The sequence below is a fragment of the Nomascus leucogenys genome, chromosome 12, assembly GCF_006542625.1.
Source record: "Nomascus leucogenys isolate Asia chromosome 12, Asia_NLE_v1, whole genome shotgun sequence".
In the NCBI taxonomy this organism is placed as follows: domain Eukaryota; kingdom Metazoa; phylum Chordata; class Mammalia; order Primates; family Hylobatidae; genus Nomascus; species Nomascus leucogenys.
The window spans coordinates 82,683,997-82,696,922 of record NC_044392.1 but is presented as its reverse complement, the minus strand read 5'-3'; the positions used below and the strand labels follow the sequence as shown (position 1 = coordinate 82,696,922).

The following is a 12,926-nucleotide window of genomic DNA, read 5'->3' as shown; positions in this document are numbered from 1 at the left end:
CGAGCAGCTCGTCAGCTGTTTTTTTCCTCCCCTTCCCATCCACCCACTGGGAATGAGTATTAGGAATTCAGAAGCGTTGTTTGCTATTTGATCCTAAGGGAAACTACTGTACTAAATATATTCTTCTGATACATGTTAGCACCTCTAAAGTATCTGCAAACCATCAAGAGGTAGTTGCGAAGACTCAAAATCCTAAATCACGCACTCATCAGCACGCAGCTGTTGCGAAACAGCTCTTAAATTGCCACTTTAAACCCAAAGACAGCATGTCTCTAGCCTCAGCTGCTACCTAATAGTGATCAAGCACTCACTACGTGCAAGAGACAGAAACTGTGGAGAACACTGAAAAAAAAGCACGAAAACATCAGAAGCCAAAACTCAAGAACCTCTACTAGGCTAACTGATTAGTGAAAACGTCGTGTTAACAGCAAACGCCTTGAGGGTAGCGCTCCTACTCCTAAACCCCCAGCTCTCTGCACGGCAATCACCCGAACCCACTCTGCCTGCCCTAACAGGCCTGAGCTGCCCAGCTCCTACACCTTTTTTGCACCGCCCGGGGCTGGGCGTGGTCACGTGACAGGTTCAGACCAATGGGCAGGCCGCCCGCGGGGGGTCTCCCATAAAGGCGCCTGTCGCTGCCGCCTAGCGGCCGCCATTACAACAAAAACTGGCGGCGAGGAAACGCGGAGAATTGTTTCCTTGCACGACTTCATTTTGTGCAGCCTGAAAGGGACAATCACATAAGGTCCGTTTTGTAATATACAGGTAACATACAGGTAATGTACCCTCCACAGGGGGTGCTGTCTTAGGGCGGCCCCGAGGCGCGGCCTTGGGTGGGAACAACCGTTTTTTCCCCCTCTCCCCTCCCCGACCCCATCAACATCGTGCGACAGTCCGGGCAGTTGAGAAGGCCACCCCGCTTCGTGCCTGCAGCCCAGGTGAGTTGCCAGTCGCTTTCCTTTGGCCTAACCAACTTCAGGCTCGTTGCCCCCAAGGGATCTTTTTCTCTCTCTCTCCCTCTTTCCCCCTAAATGTCTGGTTTTTCTTCAAGGGAGGGCTGGGAAGGAGGAGGTTGGGGCGAGGGAGTGGGAGGTCCAGTTGTCCAACTGCCTCCTCCCATTTTGAAAAATACTCATGGTCTTTGTAGTTCCTCTTAGGTCTTGGACTGGTGTGGATCGCTGCTGCCTGCACTGTAATTTTGGAAATGCAGGAGAAAGTACGGAGCTTTTAGCTTTAGCTGGCATTTTGTGTTTATTCTGCAAGTGGTCATTTGGGACGGGGAAGTTCCGGTTCTTGCTTCATTTATTTATTCAATTAACTTTATTAAGCCCCTGGAACATGCTGAACCCTCTTTTGGGTACTGCAGAATTGTGGTGGGCCTTACTTCAAGGCGCGCTGGCCCGTATTAAGAATTAAGATAGAGGAGGCCGGGTGCAGTGGCTCGCCCCTGTAATCTCAGCACTTTGGGAGGCCGAGGCAAGCGAATCACCTGAGGTCAGGAGTTCAAGACCAGCCTGGCCAACATAATGAAATCCTCGTCTCTACTAAAAATACAAAAATTAGCTGGGTGTGATGGCAGGCGCCTGTAGTCCCAGCTACTCGGGAGGCTGAGGCAGGATAATCGCTTGAACCCAGGAGGCAGAAGTTGCAGTGCACCGAGATCACGCCAGTGCACTCCAGCCTGGGCGACAGAGCGAGACTCCGTCTGCCCCCTCCCCCCCCAAAAAGAAAGAGGTATGTACAGGGACTTTGGGACTCAGGGGAAAGGCCTGGGTGGATGGGAGGGAATGAGAGAGGCTCCTGGGCCGAAGTGATAACTCATCTTGATTTTGAGGGACAAATAGAAGTTAGACTAAAAAGTGAGGAGGGAAGCTCAGGTAAAGAGAAATTTCTCAAAGGCATGGATGTATGTACACCGAGTAGGGTGGGACTGTGGATAATTGCTTTTTTTTTTTTTTTTTTTTTTTAATACAGATAGCTGCTATGGCTGGGCGATCTCAGAGGATGGCCTGAGTGGCTCACGCCTGTAATCCCAGCACTTAGGAGACCGAGGCGGGTGGATCACCTGAGGTCAGGAGTTTGAGACCAGCCTGGCCAACATGGCGAAACCCCATCTCTACTAAAAATACAAAAATTAGCCAGGCATGGTGGCGGGTGCCTGTAGTCCCAGCTAGTTGGGCGGCTGAGGCAGGAGAATTGTTTGAACCCAGGAGGAGGTGGATGTGGCAGTGAGCTGAGATCGGGCCACTACGCTCTAGCCTGGATGACAGTGAGACTCCGTCTCAAAAAAAAAAAGAGATGGGCCTGCTGTGTTGCCCAGGTTGGAGTACAGGGGCTATTGACAGGCACTGTCATGGCCAACTACAGCCTCAACTCCTGACCTCAAGCGATTCTTCTGCCTAAGCCTACTGGCTAGCTAGTACTACAGATACCCTGCCTCACTGTGGCTGACCGTGTTGGGAATTGGTGAAGTAGCAAGAGATGAGTCTAGTAAGGTGGCCAAGGGGGCAGATTATAAAGGGGTTTGTATAGCATGAAGGACAGTGATTTGAACTGTATGATCTTAAGCAACACCATTGCATAATTTATGTGGTGACTAGTGATTGAACAAAAGCAGTGGTTTATTGGGTGGAGAATAGGAAAACAGTAAGTATCTCGAATATTTAAATTATATTCAGCAGTCATTTGTGCCCATGTATTTGATACTTCGAAGTGGCTGAGATTGGCATAAGGTGGGGCGGCAGGGCAGCAGGGGTGTGTGTATAGATGGAATTAAAAAAAAAAAAAAAAAGGCCGGGCATGGTGGCTCACGCCTGTAATCCCAGAACTTTGGGAGGCCGAGGGGGGTGGATCACGAGGTCAGGAGTTCAAGACCAGCCTGGGTAACATGGTGAAACCCCGTATCTACTAAAAATACAAAACAATTAGCCGGGCATGGTGGCATGTGCCTGTAATCCCAGCTACTCTGGAGGGTGAGGCAGAGAATTGCTTAAACCTGGAGGGGCAGAGGTTGCAGTGAGCAGAGATCACACCACTGCACTCCAGTCTGGGTGACAGAGTGAGACTCTGTCGCAAAAAAAAAAAAAAGGGAAGGCAAGGTGGCTCAGGCCTCTAATCCTGGCATTTTGGCAGGTTGAGTCGGGCAGCCAGGAGTTCAAGACCAGCCTGGCCAACATGGCAAAACCCCATCTCTACTAAAAATACAAAAAAATATTAGCCAGGTGCAGTGGTTCATGCCTGTAATCTCAGCACTTTGGGAGGCCAAGGTCAGAGGATCGCCTGAGTTCAGGAGTTTGAGACCAGCCTGGGCAATATAGTGAGACCCTATCTCTATAAAAAATACAAAAAACTCTGCAAAGAGACTGTATCCCCAAATTCTAGCTCAATGCTTTGGTACCATTTGTAGGTGCTTTATGTTAGTACATAGTCAATAAATGAACAAATAGAATTTGGAAAATGGTATCCTGGAAACCAGAAGAGCATTTTAAGAGTCATAATAGTTTAGTGCAGATGTTCCTGGGAGGTCAAGAATCAAAAATAATTCATTGGATTTAACAATTTAGCATGGTAAGTGTTAATCTTAGTGTAAGGGGAGTTTTAGAGGAATGTTTGGGGAAAAGCCAAGTGTGAAGTAGGCTGTAAAGACAGTGGGTGGAGAGAGAGGCCGCAGGATCATGCTGAGGGGCTCAATTGAAGCTCTCTGGCTTCCTCTGCAGTCCGGCAGGTGCACTGGCCAGAAAGGGGCTCTTCTGCTGAATGCTATGAGTCCGCTTCAGTAAGAGAAAAAAGGTGGAAAATGCTCTGGGATGAGGTATGGAAGAAAAGATTGAGGCCACAAGAAAATGATAGGATTAAGAGAAGAATTTTAAAGGAGACTTGACAAAGTTTATATGGAGGGAAGCTAGTAGATAAATGTCGAAGATACAGAAAAGATGGACCAGCACAATGGTTCATGCCTATGATCCTAGCACTTGGGGAGCTTGAGGCAGGCAGAGGAGTGCTTGAGCCCAGGAGTTCAAGACCAGCCTGGGTAACATAGTGAGGCCCATCTCCAAAAAAAAAAAAAAAAAAAAAAAGAGGGACCAAGGGCCTTCCAGGGGTGGTGGGGGAGTGTTATCTAGAGTCCCTGGGAAAACATTTCTAGATAGAAAAAGTTGCCTCATCCTTAGACTGAAGGGAGAAGCAAATGAGAAGATTGAGTCATTGTAAGGAATAAATATTGTAATTCATTTCTTTTTTATTATTATTTTTATTTATTTATTTTTTTGAGATGAAGGCTCGCTCTGTCGCCCAGGCTGGAGTGCAGTGGCGCGATCTCCGCTCACTGCAAGCTCCGACTCCTGGGTTCAGGCCATTCTCCTGGTTCAGCCTCCCAAGTAGCTGGCACTACAGGCGCCTGCAACCACGCCCGGCTAATTTTTTGTATTTTTAGTAGAGACGGGGTTTCACCGTGTTAGCCAGGACGATCTCAATCTCCTGACCTCGATCTGCCCGCCTGGGCCTCCCAAAGTGCTGGGATTACAGGCATGAGCGACCGCGCCCAGACTTTTTTTTTATTATTATACTTAAAGTTCTAGGGTACATGTGCACAATGTGCAGGTTTGTTACATACGTATACATGTGCCATGTTGGTGTGCTGCACCCATTACCTCATCATTTACATTAGATATTTCTCCTAATGCTATCCCTCCCCCCTCCCCCCACCCCAACATTGTAATTCATTTCTATGAATTACCTCTGGCCCAAATTGAAGCCTGATCTAAGTTTGCAGAAACTGTTTTCTCCCTTGGATTGGAGACTGCTCATTTAATGGTGTAGGATTTGGAATTAGTGTATGAGCTCATCAAGGGCCAGGTTACTTTTGACCTCCAGAATCCAAGCTCTTTAGTTCTATGCTGTACTGTTTCCTGAGATTCAAGTATGCACATAGGGCAACACAATTTAATAACTGATTACAGTTAGTAATCACTGAGGGAATTCAAAAATTTGTCCGCTGGGTGTTGTGGCTTACGCCTGTAATCCCAACTCTTTTTTTGAGACAGAGTCTCGCTCTATCGCCCAGGCTGGAGTGCAGTGGCGCAATCTCGGCTCACTGCAAGCTCTGCCTCCCGGGTTCATGCCATTCTCCTGCCTCAGCCTCCCGAGTAGCTGGGACTACAGCCGCCCGCCACCACGCCCAGCTAATTTTTTGTATTTTTAGTAGAGATGGGGTTTCACCGTTTTAGCCAGGATGGTCTCGATCTCCTGACCTCATGATCCGCCCGCCTCCGCCTCCCAAAGTGCTGGGATTACAGGTGTGAGCCACCGCGCCCGGCCCGCGCCCGGCCCGTAATCCCAACTCTTTAGGAGGCTGAGGCAGGAGGATCACTTGAGCCCAGGAGTTCAAGACCAGCCTGGCCAATATGGTGAAACCCCATCTCTACTAAAAATACAAAAATTAGCCAGGTGTGATGGCGGGTGCCTGTAATCCCAGCTTCTTGGGAGGCTGAGGCAGGAGAATCACTTGAACCCAGGAGGCAGAGGTTCCAGTGAGCCGAGTTCACGCCACTGCATTCCAGCCTGGGTGACAGCAAGAAAAAGATTCTTTTTTTTTTTTTTTTTTTTTTTTTTTTTTTTTTTGAGACAGAGTCTCGCTTTGTTGCCCAGGCTGGAGTGCAGTGGTGTGATCTCGGCTCACTGCAAGCTCCGCCTCCCGGGTTCACGCCATTCTCCTGCATCAGCCTCCTGAGTAGCTGGGACTATAGGCGCCTGCCACCACGCCCAGCTAATTTTTTTTTTTTTTTTTTTGTATTTTTAGTAGAGATGGGGTTTCACTGTGTTAGCCAGGATGGTCTCGATCTCCTGACCACGTGATCCGCCTGTCTCAGCCTCCCAAAGTGCTGGGATTACAGGTGTGAGCCACCAAGCCCAGCCAAAAAAGATTCTTTTCAGAGTTCCCAAGGTTATTTTGAGAGTTATTGAGTGGGCAAGAGACATGTGGTTTTCAGGCAATTTATTCATTCAACCATAGACTGATGTAACGAGGGGATGCTACATTTTTGTGTGATTGTCTTCAACAAAGTGAATTGGACTTTTCATTATCATTTGTGATACATTGTTTTTGAGCAGTTGTAATGAGTGGTTACTATGTAACATTGAATTCTTGACATTAGATTTCATCTGCTCATGACACATTTTTTTTTTTACTACCATTTTCTTTTTTTTTTTTTTTTTTTTTTTTTTTTTGAGAAGGAGTCTCGCTCTTTCACCCAGGCTGGAGTGCAGTGGCGCGATCTTGGCTCACTGCAGGCTCTGTCACCCGGGGTTCACGCCATTCTCCTGCCTCAGCCTCTCTGAGTAGCTGGGACCACAGGCGCCCGCCACCATGCCCGGCTAATTTTTTTTGTATTTTTTTAGTAGAGATGGGGTTTCACCGTGGTCTCGATCTCCTGACCTCGTGATCCGCCCGCCTCGGCCTCCCACAGTGCTGGGATTACAAGCGTGAGCCACCGCGCCTGGCCTTTACTACCATTTTCTTCTCCTACTTGTTTTTTTGTTTGTTTGTTTGTTTTGTTTTTGAGACAGAGTCTCCCTCTGTTGCCCAGGCTGGAGTACAGTGGCGTGATCTCAGCTCACTGCAACCTCCCCCTCCAGGATTCAAGCAATTCTCCTGCCTCAGCCTCCGAAGTAGCTGGGACTACAGGCACATGACACCACACCTGGCAAATTTTTGTATTTTTAGTAGAGACAGAGTTTCACCATGTTGTCCAGGCTGGTCTTAAACTCCTGACCTCAGGTGATCCATTTGCCTTGGCCTCCCAAAGTGCTGAGATTGTAGGTGCAAGTCACCATTCTCGGCATTTTTTTTTTTTTTTTTTTTGAGGCAAGTTCTCACTCTGTCACCTAGGCTGGAGTGTAGTGGTGCAATCATGGCTCACTGCAGCCTCGACTTCATGGGCTCAAGTGATCCCCCCACCTCTGTCTCCAGAGTAGCTGGGACTACGGGTGTGCTCCATGATGCCCAGTTATTTTTTGTATTTTGTGTAGACACAGGAGCTCACTATGTTGCCCAAGCTAGTCTCGAACTCCTGGGCTCAAGTGTTCTTCCCACCTTGGCCTCTCAAAGTGTTGGGTTTACAGACATGAGCCACTGTGTATGACCCATCTTTCTAGAGATATATCCACAGGTAAAAAATGTTTTGAAAGGAGAAATAACAAAATGACAACTCACTATAAACATTAGAAGCAATAGTGGAGACTGGGCGTGATGGCTCACGCCTGTAGTCCCAGCACTTTGGGAGGCCGAGGTGGGAGGATCACTTGAGACCAAAAGTTTAACAAGACCAGCTTGAGCAGCATGGTGAAACCTCATCTCTACTAAAAAAAATTACAAAAATTAGCCAGGTGTGGTGACATGCACCTGTAGTCCCAGCTACTTGGGAGGCTGATGTGGGAGGATGGCTTGAGCCCGAGATTGAGGCTTCAGTGAGCAGTGATCATGCCACTGCACTCCAGCCTGGGTGACAAAGCAAGACCCTGCCTGTCTCAACAAAACAAAAAAACAGTGGACTTTCACTTAGATGGGTTAGACTGCAGATTATAGTTGCCAGTATAATGGTAACTCTGTACTTTTTTTCCCTCCTTAAGGTAGCATATTGGAATGTGAGTGTAAGTGCTTTTTAGAGAGAACCTTAAATTAACCAACATGTTTACTTCTGACACTTCGCAAGTGGTTAGGACCCACCATTAAGATGAAAATTGTCTGGGTGCGGTGGCTCAATCCTGTAATCCCAGTGCTTTGGGAGGCTGAGGCAGGTGGGTCACTTGAGGTCAGAAGTTCAAGACAGCCTGGCCAACATGATGAAATCCCATCTCTACTAAACATACGAAAATTAGCTGGGTGTAGTGTAATGCCTCCTTGTAATCCCAGCTACTAGGGAGGCTGAAGCAGGAGAATTGCTTGAACCTGGGAGGCAGAGGTTGCAGTGAGCCGAGATTGCTCCATGGCACTTCAGCCTGGGAGACAGAGGGAGACTCCGTCTTAAAAACAACAACAACAACAACAAAAACCTCTTTTGGGTTCTTTTGTAGGACTCTTGTGGTGGCTTTTTCTGTTTGTTACTAAAAATTAAGAACTAAAATTAATAATAAAGGCTTTAGGGAAAGTGAAATAGTAAAACTGACAGCTGTCTAGCATAGAAGTTTGCCAAGTATCATAAAAAGCCACATAAGCCCATTTTTAATTTATTTATTTATTTATTTTTATTTATTTTTTTTTGAGAAGGAGTCTCACTCTTTCACCCAGGCTGGAGTGCAGTGGCACAATTTCGGCTCACTGCAGGCTCTGCCCCCCGGGGTTCATGCCATTCTCCTGCCTCAGCCTCCCGAGTAGCTGGGACTACAGGCGCCCACCACCTCGCCCGGCTAATTTTTTGTATTTTTAATAGAGACGGGGTTTCACCGTGTTAGCCAGGATGGTCTCGATCTCCTGACCTCGTGATCCGCCCGCCTCAGCCTCCAAAAGTGCTGGGATTACAGGTGTGAGCCACGGTGCCCGGCCATAAGCCCATTTTTAAATGTTTAAGAGAAACAGAAGATTAAAGTAATTGAAACAGTAAGATGAGTAATGACAGTGGATACATTATAAAAGGGAAAATTTTTAGTCATATATTGCTGGACAGTGAGCTTCACTTCGCACTAGAAACCAGGGCCTCCAGCCAAGAAATGCAGAGAATTCACCACTGAGAAGATAATCAGATTATCAAATATTAGCTATTGTTTTGCTCAGTGACAATGATATCAGAATTATTTGTTAATGTTTGGTCCATTCATGTTCAAGCCATCTGTGGCCCTCAATTACAGTGTATTTAAGGCTGTTATTAAAATTTTCAAGCATACAGAAAGGTAAAATAGTACAAAAAACATCTCTGTATATCGGCAGTTGTCAACATTTTGCCATATTTGCTTTTCTATATAGCCTTCCCACAAGCCTTTTAAAGATATATTACAGATATGACTTCACAAGTTTTTTTGAGCAACACTTAACATTTTTTCCTGTACACCTTGCTATTATATTTATCAAGATGAACAGTCCCCTAGATTTCCCTAGTTGTCTCAAAATGTTTGTTATGACTGATCTTTTTCTTTTTTTCTTTTGCCACCTTTCTGGCTGGAAATATGGCTGATGTTTTAAAACCAAGATTTGATATAGAAAAACCAATTGAGTTTGGTTATATGGTTCTTCCCGCCCCCCACCCCCCGCCTGCTTTTCCCCAGTTGTATGTCATGGATCTTAATGTAGAGTCATTTTTCTTATTTTCTGTAATGACCTGGACTTTTGTAAAATAGGCCATTTTTAGCACTGTCTCTTAGAACTTTTCTGCCGTGATGGCAGTGTTCTATATCTACATTGTCTCCTACAGTAGCTGCTAGCCACATGTGGCTATTAAGCACTTGAAATGTGGCTAAGTTTTTAATTTATTAAGTTTTGGGTAATTTAAATTGTTATGGTTAACTAGGGGCCATCATACATCACAGCTCTAAGTCCCTGAATTTTCTGTAAAATAAAAGTTATATCTAAAAGCTTGATTAGGCTGGCTTGGTGTCTCACATCTGTAATCCCCAGCGCTTTGGGAGGCTGAGGTGAGAGGATGACTTGAAGCCAGGAATTTGAGACCAGTCTGGGAAACAGACTCTGGCTTCCCCCTTTCCCTGAAAAAATAATTAACCAGGCATGGTGATATGTACCTGTAGTCCTGCTCGGGAAGCTGAGGCAGGAGGATTGCTTGCGCCCGGGAGTTCAAGATTGCAGTGAGCCATGATTGAGCCACTGCACTCCTGCTTGCGTGACAGAGCAAGACCTTGTCTCTAAAAAATTTTTAAAAATAGAAATAAAATCTTGATTACATTCAATTGTTCACATTTTTGGCAAAAAGGCTTTATAGGTAATTTATAGGTACTATGTACTTAGCCATGTTAAATACTACAGAGAAGTCTAGGAAGGTAACTGAGGAAGGCCAGTGAGGGATATGGAATTATGGAATGTTTTAAGGTATTTATGATTTGTGGGAGAGCAAAAACTTTTGTGTTAGCGCTGAACATAGTGGGAGAGGATTTGTATGTATGTGTGTTTTAATAGATTTTATTTTTGGCTGGGGGCAGTGGCTCATGCCTGTAATCCCAGTACTTTGGGAAGCCGAGGCAGGCGGATCACGAGGTCAGGAGATGGAGACCATCCTGGCTAACATGGTGAAACCCTGTCTCTGCTAAAAATACAAAAAATTAGCTGGGTGTGGTGGCGGGTGCCTGTAGTCCCAGCTACTCTGGAGGCTGAGGCAGGAGAATGGCTTGAATCTGGGAGGTGGAGCTTGGAGTGAGCCGAGATTGCACCACTGCACTCCAGCCTGGGCGACAGAGTGAGACTGTCTCAAAAAAAAAAAAAAAAAAAAAAAATTATTTTTTAGAGGAGTTTAGGTTCACAGCAAAACCGAGCAGTAAATAGTGTTCCCATCTACTGTGTTTCAACACTAGTACAGCACCAGAGTGGTACGTTTGTTACAGTCAATGAACCTACATTGACACGTCATCACCCAACGTTAATAGTTTCCATAGTTTCTGTTTTGGTGTACATTCTATAAGTTTTGACAAATGGATCTACCATTATACTGTCATACAAGATAGTCTCCCTTCCCTGAATATCCTCTGTGCTCTGCCTATTCCTTCCTCCCCAAACCCCTAGCAACTGCTGATCTTTTTACTATCTCTATAGTTTTGTGTTTTTTTGGTTTTTTGTTTTGTTTTGTTTGAGATGGAGTCTTGCTCTGTCACCCAGGCTGGAGTTTAGTAGGGCCATCTTGGCTTACAACCTTCACCTCCCAGATTCAAGCAATTCTTGTGCCTCAGCCTCCGAACAGCTGGGATTACTGGCAATGCGCCACGTTGCCTGGCTAATTTTTGTATTTTTATTAGAGACGGGGAAGTCTCACCATCTTGGCCAGGCTGGTCTTGAGCTCCTGACCTCAAATGATCCACCTGCCTTGGCCTTCCAAAGTGCTGGGATTACAGGCGTGAGCCACCATGCCTGGCCAAGTTTTGCCTTTTTTTTGAGAATGACATTCAAGCTTTCACGATGTCTTTTCATGACTTGATAGCTCATGTCTTTTTTTTTTTTTTTTTTTTTTTTTTTTTAAAGGAGTCTGGCTCTGTCGCCTAGGCTGGAGTCCAGTGGTGGGATCTCAGTTCACTGCAACCTTTGTCTCCTGGGTTCAAGCGAGTCTCATGGCTCGGCTTCCTGTGTAGCTGGGATTACAGGCGTTCACCACCATGCCCGGCTAGTTTTTGTATTTTTAGTAGAGATGGGTTTTCACCATGTTGCCCAGGCTGGTCTTGAACTCCTGACCTTGGGTGGTCTGCCCACCTTCACCTCCCAAAGTGTTGGGATTACAGGTGTGAGCCACCACGCCCAGCCGATAGCTCATTTCTTTTCAGTGCTGAATATTTCATTGCATGAATGTAGTAGAATGTATTTATCCTTTCACTTACTTAAGGACATCTTAGTTATTTTCAAGTTTTGGCAATTATGAATAAAGCTGCTATAAACATCCTTGTGTAAGTTTTTTGTGTGGCAAGGTATTTTTTTAAAAAAATCAAGGCTGGGGAATGTCTGTAGCCAAAGATACCAGTGGAAAGTAATTCTAGATAAAAAATTAAATGTAGAAAATGAGGCAGGGAACTGTGGGCTTACCTGTAATTCTAGCACTTTGGGAGGCCAAGGAGGGCAGATTGCTTGAGCTCAGTAGTTCGAGACCAGCCTGGGTGACATGACAAAACCCCATCTCTACAGAAAAAAAACAAAAAAAATGAGCTGGATATGGTGGCATGTACCTATAGTCCCAGATAATCAGGAGGCTGAGGTGGGAGAGTCGTTTGAGCCCAGGAGTTTGAGGCTGCAGTGAGCCAAGATCATACCGTTGCACTCCAGCCTGGGGGACAGTCAGACCCTGACTCAAAAAAACAGTAGAAAATGAAACCATGAGACTGCAGAAAGTATATTGTGTAATAAATATATGTGTATATATATATATATTTATATATATATATTTTATTATTTTTTTTTTTTTTTTTGAGCCAAGATCGCGCCACTGCATTCCAGCCTGGGCGACAGAGTGAGATGCCATCTCAAAAAACAAAAATGTAATACATGGTAAATAATACTATATGTAAAGTTCAAAAATGTTCACAGCTTGGTCTGTAGTGATAAAAGTCAGTGGAGTGGTTAACCTTTGTGGATGAGGGAGGGTACAGTGACTGGGACCCCTAAAAAGTAGGTTAGCTTTAAATAATTACAAAGCCAGGATAAGAGCCAGTTTAGTTGTGACATCCATCTTTGTTATTAATGATTTTTCTCTTTTTCTTTTTTTTTTTAAATTTTACAGGTGAGGTCTCACTGTGTTGCCCAGGCTGGTCTTGAACTCCTGAGCTCTTTTTTGAGACACGGTTTTGCTGTGTCACCCAGGTTAGAGTGCAGTGGCACAATCTGGGCTCATTGCAGCCTCTACTTCCTGGGTCAAGTGGTCCTTCCACCTCAGCCTCCCGAGTAGCTGGGACTATGGATGTGCACCACCACGCCTGACTGATTTTTGTAATTTTTGCAGACATGGGAGGTTTCATCTTGTTGTCCAGTCTGGTATTGAACTCCTGCCCCAAGCCATCTGCCCTTCTCAGCCTACCAAAGTTCTGGGATTATAGGCATGAGCCACAGCACCCAGCCTATGACTTTTATTAAGTGCTATATTTCCATATATGTGTAACATGAAAATCGTGAAAGTAGAAGATTGATAACCACCTTCAATTCATTTTAATGTAGTAGTACTCAATCTTGGCTGCACATCGAAGTAACAGGGAACTTTTAAGAAACCAACAAAACTGATTCCCAGGCGCTCTCTCCA

General features: G+C 45.5%; 1 protein-coding gene across 1 annotated transcript in view; it reads left to right on the top strand.

Annotated features, from left to right (window-relative positions):
- The first annotated feature begins 869 nt into the window (after nucleotides 1-869).
- Nucleotides 870-12,926, top strand: part of BRDT (bromodomain testis associated) — a 76,821-nt gene continuing 64,764 nt past the window's right edge. Inside the window, 1 exon segment of the mRNA XM_030825048.1 lies at nucleotides 870-938. The gene's annotated coding sequence lies outside the window, so the exon portion shown is untranslated.